Source organism: Sus scrofa, chromosome 1 (assembly GCF_054392235.1).
Source record: "Sus scrofa isolate SSC_HxYL_T2T_F1_AM1 chromosome 1, Sscrofa_HxYL_maternal_Yorkshire_Landrace_v2.0, whole genome shotgun sequence".
Classification (NCBI taxonomy): Eukaryota; Metazoa; Chordata; class Mammalia; order Artiodactyla; family Suidae; genus Sus; species Sus scrofa.
In genome coordinates this window covers 197,458,806-197,467,340 of record NC_139383.1, presented here as the reverse complement: position 1 = coordinate 197,467,340, position 8,535 = coordinate 197,458,806, and positions in this window count along the sequence as shown.

The window sequence follows — 8,535 nt, the reverse complement described above, 5'->3', positions numbered from 1 at the left end:
TTTTTAATGGGCATAATGATAAAACAAGATATTTGTACATTTTTATAAAACTGTAGTATCTATGATTTGAGATTTTTTTTCGAAATATAGGAAAAAAACAACAGAATTGGAGAAAGTCCAAAAAGGAGAAAATGAAACAATAAAAAAGTAAGAAGAAGCATCAAGAGGAGAACTGTCCTGATGAGTATTTCCATCTTGACTAAATGAGAGGAACATTATCAAAATCTACCAAAATCTTAAAATGATACAGATAGGGCTTTCTCTTAATGCAACAACTTGGACTTGAATTCCAGCTCTGGTACTGATTAACTGTGTTAACATGAAATATTCTCAAAACTTCTCAGAGACTTTGTTTTCAATCTGTAAAACAGAGGTTTCAATGTTTCAAATGGTTTTGAGGAAAATAAATTCCATTTTTCATCATAGGGGCCAGCATATAGAAGTTACTCAACAATTTCTTTTTCAGAAGTCACCCACAAAGTTATTTTCAAAGGAAAAAAATCAGCAGGATTCAGTTATGGATTATCTATAGGAAGTGAAGAAAGAAAGAAATCAGATATAATTCCAAGATTTCTAGTCTGGATGATCAAGAAAGTGTGATGTCATTTGCAGAGACAGAGCAAACTGGAAAGGGAACAGATGGGATGATATGGTAGCAGATGGTTCTGTTGGGTTTAGACATATTGAAATTGAAATGATGGGAAACATTCAAATGGAGATGTTATGTAGACAGTTGGAAATGCAGTAATGGAGCATGGGGAAAAGTGAAGACTATATAAATTTGGGAGTAAACTGTTTTTCAGTCTATTAAAGTAAGTAAGAATAGGGGAATATTGAAGAAGTGCTTTGAAAGACTAGCAAGACAAAGACCTAGCCTTGTAGAATATCAAAGAGCAGGGGGGAGAAAAGAAAAAGGAAGATTTTTTTCACTGGGGAAAATACCAGAGATACAGTTAGAAATGGAAAATGATCAGTTTTGTGAGATAATAAGAAACCCAGTAACAGTGCACAAGCTTGGATAGCCGCCAGGCCAAGAGGTGGCTGAGTCCAGACAGAACTTCAGGATAGAGCAAGAAGCCAAGAAAAGGGTTGCTTTAGAGTATTAATATCATAACTAAAGCTGAAGAATGTGGACTTTCAGGAGGTCTGTGACACTGGTATACTAGACTAAGGGAAAAGGACAGGTGAAATCAGAATCCTACAAGTCAAGGTCAGAGCAAAGGTCAAGAACCGCTAAGTCCATCCTGGCCAGTGTTGCTGAGGAGGAGGGAAGAGCAGTAACTGGTGGAGATTCCAACAGGTAGGTACTGAGTGTCTCTGAGATGCAGGTACAGGGTTCAGAGACTCGGGCCTGGGGGAAATTAGGGCAAGATGCAGAGACAGAGAAGAAATATGAAAGCAGCGGCTCAGACAATGGGTTACCATGGTCAGAGGCAGAGCAGCAGCAGAATCAGCTTGGTCAGGTAAAACAGAAACTGCTGAAGTAGGAACTCTGAATGGCCTTTCTACTAGGAATATGCCTTAATCCTAGGTTTGAACTCAGCTGAGCTAAAATGTAACCACTAAAATAAAGGTATCTATTAAAATTTAATACTCTATAACCCAGCAAGTCCATCTTGGCAGTTACCCTAGAAAAATACGCACACATATGTCCAAAGAAGCATATTCAAGGATGCTCATTAAAACATTTTTTGCAATCAAAGAACATGTCCGTAAACAAAGGAATAACAAAGGAATAATATACATACAATAAGTATTTATATCCATATGCAATAATGCACAGCAAGCAAAAATAATGACGTGGTTCTTAGTGATTGACATGGGACAATCTCAATACATATTGTGAAGCTGTGGGGGTAAAAAAGTGGCACATTGTGAGCTATATAGAAACTCTGTTTTTGAGAGAGGAAGCAAAAGAGAGAAGGAGGTCTGCCAAATATAGAGGGTTCTGTAGGGATAAAACCTGTTATTACAGATCCTTACATTTTGACCTATTCCATACTGCAAAGATGCTGAGTCAGGGAAGAGGTAAGACAAGGTGAATGGGTTTGGGTAGAAAGAAGTCATCACTGACCTTCAGGAGAGCACTGCAAGCTAAGCAGTAGAGGTGAGAAAAAGACTGCAGAGGGAGGGAGACATTGGGAGGTTAGTGGGTATAGTTTATACCTGCTAACTTAAAGACAGGAGAGGAAAACTGAAACAGGACCCTGGCCCAGACAGAAAGGTGCAATGGAAAATTTTAGACTAAGGACAATCTGGGTATGTTTGAAGTTAGAAGGGAAAGCCCTTGGGAAGAGAGAAACTGCAAATGTTGTGGAGACCCCAGAGCCAGAGGGCAGGGGGTCTGCTGAATGATAGGATCCAAAAGGAACCTCAGAGCCACCTTGGCCCCTGATTTTAGAGTCGAGGAAGCTGAGGCCTAGGGAGGTTTTATGAATAAGATCAGGCTTTGGAATCCAGACTCCATCATCTTTGCAGCTTAGAAACTGCTTTGAGCTGCTAATTCCTCATCTTTTGAAACAGAAATAAAACCTGCCTATTTCATAGAGTTGTGAAGCTCTATTTCCATCACCACCTCACCACCACGATTATTGTTATTATTACTTAACACTTGTGAACATTTACCATGCCCAGCACTTTTTTTAATTGTAGTTGATTTACAATGCTGTGTTAATTTCTGCTGTACAACAAAGGTTTATTTTTTGTCTTTTTTTTTTTTTAATATGCACCCACGGCACATGGGAGTTCCCAGGCTAGGGGTCAAATCGGAGCTGTGGCTGCTGCCCTACCCCACAGCAATCCCAGATCTGAGCTGCATCTGCAACCTACACCACAGCTCACAGCAAGGCCAGATCCTTAACCCACTGAGTGAGTCCAAGGATGGAACCTACATCCTCATGGATACTAGTCAGACTTGTTAACTGCTGAGCCACAATAGGAACTCCCACAAAGTTTTTAAATATTCTTTTCCACTATGCTTTATCATAGGACACTGAATATAGTTCTCTGTGCTATGCAGCAGGATCTTGTTGTTTATCCCCTCATATTCAGTAGCTTATAATAGCTAAATCCAACCTCCCACCGCTCCTCCAAACCCCTTCCCCTTGGCAACCATAAGTCTGTTCTCCTTGTCCCTGAATCTGTTTCTCTTTTGTAGTTATATTCATTTGCGCCATATTTTAGATTCCACATATAAGTGATATCACATGGCATTTGTGCTTCTCTTTCTGACTTACTTACTTAGTATGAGAATCTCTAGTTGCATCCATGTTGCTGCAAATAGCATCATTTCATTCTTTTTATGGCTGAGTAATACTCCTTGTGTATATGTACCACATTTTCTTAATCCATTCCTTTGTCAATTCCTAAATGTTGACATTTAGGATCATTCCACTCCTCAGCTATTTTTAATAGTGCTGCTATGAACAGAGGGGTGCATATATCTTTTCCCTTTATAGTTTTGTCTGGATATATGCCCAGGAGTGGAATTGCTGGATAATATGATAACTCTATCCTCAGTTTTCTGAAAAACCTCCATGCCAGCACTCTCCTCGTGCTTCACACATTAATCTTCATAACAACCTTTTCAGGTAAGAACCATTTCTATTCCCTTTTTACAGTGCAGAACTGAGGCATACACACAGCTAGAAAAGTGACGGAACCAGGATTCAAAGCAGGCAGGTGGCTTCTGAGTCCAAGTTCTTAATTATTCAGTTACTGCCTCTAAATTGGGCCATGAGAAGTGCCTGATAGAATGCCTTGCATGTGGTCAGAGATGTACAAAATGTGACTATTACTGCCAGCTAGAGACAGAGCTAGCATGCGAACTCAAGCTTCTTGGTGCCCAGGTTCACTCCTGTACACAACACTGTGCTGGTCATCATGTTCTAAACTATCCTGGAGAAGGAGAAATGACAAAAAGAAACAGCTGCTGTCCCCACAGAGGAAGGCAGGGCCCAAATGACTCAGAATGAGAACTTCTTAAGCACAGGGGCTTTATAGGTCAACCCCTATTTCAAGGGATATCTCAGCTCTTTGGTTCTATTGGAATTGGTCTGAGTCAGGCATCGCTTAATGCGGGGATCATGATTCACACTTTGGTAGACTTCCTGGTTACGTGGAGATTTTCACTCAATTTGATAGCTGCAACACAACTGATTTGTTTTAAATTTTATTTAAGTATGGTTGATTTACAATGTTATGTTAATTTCTACCGTATAGCAAAGAGATTCAGTTGGACATACACACATATCCATTCCCATATAGGTTATCACAGAAGATTGAGTAGATGTCCCCGCACCATACAGCAAGTCCGCACTGACCATCCATTCCATATGCAATAGGCAACACAAATGAATTTTCTATCTTCCATTATGGTACCTCATCATGAGGGTTCAAACATACGACAGAGTAGTTCCAGATCATTGTGGCTTCCAGCAGGCTGGTCTACTCAAGTCAGTGGCAGCTGGAAATCATCTTCATTTAAAGGCTGCAAAGGAGTTCCCATCATGGCTCAGCAGAAACAAATCCAACTAGTATCTATGGGGATGCAGGTTCAATCTATGGCCTTGCTTAGTGGGTCTAGGGAGGTGAAGGGGGTCCAGCCTACCTATTCTCCATTTCTTTTGAAGCAGAGGTCAACACTGTCTGAAGTCTGAGACCCCCTCTGTCAGTTCAGGCTCTGCACCTTGGTGGGAGCAGGTTTTGCATGGCTGTATCTAATTTGAATCAGTGGGGTTGAGACAGTTCTACCATATCATGGCTAATAGCACAGGCATTGAAAGTATCACTCTGTGGATGATGACTCACTGACAGTAAAGGGGGAAGCAGCTTTGCAGTGGGGTAGACCCAATGTCACGTCCCAAACCCACTGATCCCCCTCAGCATCCAGCCTCCCCACTGATGCAGCAGGCTGTGCAGCTAGAATCGGAGTCTCTAAGTGATTGAACACATTTTGACCTAACTCCTGGTTTACAGAAAATCCAGGGGCTGGAAGAATAGGTTAAACGATACCAGGAGGAAACAATCAGATATAGACCATGGCACATCCCACAGAACTAGTTCTTTTTCAGCAAGTTGTTGGCATGTAAAAGGCGAGGGGATTGCTTTAGATGAAAAGATTTGACATTTTAGATAAAAAATCAGAAGAGAAAATAGTGGAACAAAACAAAAGACTGTCGAATAAGAGGCAGGGTTTCCTTGCACCTGGTCTTCACCTCTTATAGGCATGAGACCTCAGACAAGTTACTGAACTGCTCTAAGCCCTATTTACTTACACGCAAAAAAGGGATAATGCATTGTACTTCACAGGGCTGCTGTGAGAATGAACTGAGAAGATGCACACACAGCACCTGGGCATACAGCTGTTAGCAGCACACCAGAGATCTGCTGATTAGTTCAACTGTTCCCAGGGCATACCCTGCAGCCTCATGCTACTGGGCCCTCCTACTTACCACTTACAATCTTCTTTACCTAATGATGCCTAACGCAGACCATTGGAAATAGCACCTCCCAAACACCCCCCTCATATACTACCTCTTCCCTGAGTTCAGGCTGGAAATGGCACCAGAGATCTGCTTGAGCAGGAATACGTAAGAGTGTGTTAGGTAGACAGTGTGGGGACCCCACCCTGACTCCTGGACCTTTGCCATTTCAGGCCATGCTGCCCACACTTATCTCTCCATCCCAAGGCTTTCTTTGACTGCTAGAACCCACTTGGACCTGAGGAGTATGGCCAGCTGGCAGTGCCAGGGAATTAACACACACACACACCCCACCCTCCACTCAGCAGCTCTCCATCCAAGAAGGACAGGAGCGGGGTACAGATACCCCAGCTCCCTTGCCCCTCTGCTGGGCTATTTCTGAGCTGTTAATTCTATACTGTTTCCCATAAATCCACAGCAAAGTGGAGTTCTACTCAGACACAGTGGAACAAGCAAGTTAACACCTCTCTTATTAGCTTTTTTCTCTTCCCTTTATCACCTCCCCACCCAACACCTCTGTGTTCTAGGATCACCTCCCAAACAAACCACTTGCACTGGAAGCTTTGTCTAAGGGGATCGACACTGAGACACTGATTTTGGATTTTACCATAAGGGCAGCAGGAAGCTACTGAAATACTCGCTAAACTGCAAATATTCCTATCATTCTAAAGATCCAAGTTCTGTCCCAGTCCTTAGCTTTTCACTATCAGTGCTAGATTCTGAATCCAGTAAGAGTAGTAAGTGTTGTGTCTCATTCACTCAGATACACCCCATTAAGTGCCTATCACAGTGGACTGCCTCCATCTTCCTGACGGCATCATCCCCATTCTGCCTCCCAACTGAAGCAACAGGCATGGACACTGAAATTAATCCCAAAGAGTTTGTTATACAGAGCTTATACATTGTAGCCACGATGGCTGAAAACAGATAGAAATTATATGCTGCTTTCCACATGGAGATGTCTGAAATATAAGTATACAGACTGCCAATGACATCATACTTATCTCAGAGAGACAGCAGTGAGTGATAGCTTGAAGCAAGATCTTCCCTGCTCAGGAACTGAACCTGGGCAGTGTGGGTGAAAACCAGGAATTCTAGCAATAGACCAGCTAGAGACTAAAAGCTGTGTTCCCGGATTCTTGCCCCCTGTTGAAAGCAAGAATGTTTCAAGATGACGAAGACCATGAAAACAGGTACAAAGTTTTTTGTTAGAAACGCAGTACAATTTGTGGGAAGACACATGGAGAAGTAGTCTGTTTATCTGAGGCAGAAGCAAAGCAGTAACACACACCCAAAGGAAGAGTGAGGGTCAGGGGGTCCCCCTGAATGAGGAGAGTGCCAGAGAGGTGATTTAAATCACTTATATGGGGTAGTTCTTCTGAGGTTTTGTTTTTCTTTGGTCAATCATCTTGTTATATTTCTGACACCTGATCGGACCCAGGCCCCTCCCTGATATGAGTGTGCATCTTTTGGACAAGACGGATTTCAGAGCAAGCCCTCATGGGAAGGTTAGCTCAACTTACTATAGCCTGGCATCCCCTCCCTTTCTAACCCAGTGGGTTCTCTCTGCACATGTGGAGTTGAGGTCTCCCTGACCCCAAGGATGGGAAGTATGTGACCTCTTAGTCTTTTGCCCAAGCAGGGCTCAGCCCCTCTCTGCTCTTGCGATTCCCACTGTTTAACAAGCTCAGAGAAGACAAGTACCAGTCATTTGCCTTGTGCCTGTTGTGATTTCTATCTTGAAGTATAGATAGGTGGCTGGTTGTAAATGTCTGTCCTGGAGCCCAACTATCTCCTGCCTCGATACCAGTTGTAGTAAGAAAACATCTAGACAGGATGATGGTCTGAGGAAGCATCTGGCTGCCTGTGAGTCCATGGGATAACAGAGAGAGCCCTGGGAAAGACCCATGGTAAACCGCACTGCTCTAATAAAGAGAATCCTAAGCCCCTGTCCTGTGTCAGCAGCAGTGCCCACAAGCATGCTGATGAGAGCAGAATGAGCCACCAGCAAGATCAGGTGGCTGGCCAATGTGTTGGCAAGGTTTTGCATACTGCTGTTAGAACTACTTCAGAAAGAGTATGGGTCCAAGTGGGTATTCTAAAAGAAGATCCTTGGGAAAGTAGAACCTAAGATCATCCCCTCCACCCTTCTGGGTAATATTTTTTTCCCTTCTCATAAGAAGCAGATGGAATAAACAGACTGCACTTATTGTTCCATTATTCTATTGTCGTAAGGCAAGATACTCCAAGATCTATATCTAGGCTACAGACTGGGAGCAAGGAAGTCAATTTAAGGGTTGGAAATCCTTGACCTCTATCCACTTGTTTAGCAATCATGCTGATTTACTTTCTATTTGTATTTTCTAGGAAGGAAGGAAGGAGAAGGGAAGGGAAGGAAAAGGAAAGGAGAAACTTGCCCTACAGAATCCCTTGGAGTTCCCATCATGGCTCAGTGGTTAACGAATCTGACTAGGAACAAGGAGGTTGCGGGTTCAATCCCTGGCCTCGCTCAGCGGGTTAGGGATCTGGCGTTGCCATGAGCTGTGGTGTAGATGGCTCAATGTGGCTTGGATCCAGAGTTGCTGTGGCTCTGGCGTCGGCTGGCAGCAACAGCTCCGATTTGACCCATAGCCTGGGAACCTCCACATGCCGCAGGAGCAGCTCTAGAAAAGGCAAAAAGACAAAAAATAAAAATAAAAAAATTTTGGAGTTCCCGTAGTGGCGCAGTGGTTAACATATCCGACTAGGAACCATGAGGTTGCGGGTTCGGTCCCTGCCCTTGTTCAGTGGGTTAACGATCCGGCGTTGCCGTGAGCTGTGGTGTAGGTTGCAGACGCGGCTCGGATTCCGCGTTGCTGTGGCTCTGGCGTAGGCCAGTGGCTCCAGCTCCAATTCGACCCCTAGCCTGGGAACCTCCATATGCCGCGGGAGCGGCCCAAGAAATAGCAAAAAGACAAAAAAAAAAAAAAAGAATCCCTAAAGAGATCACAGAGTTAAAACTGGGTGTCAACGTGGACACATAATTTCTGCCTCAGGGAAAGCAATAAAGAGT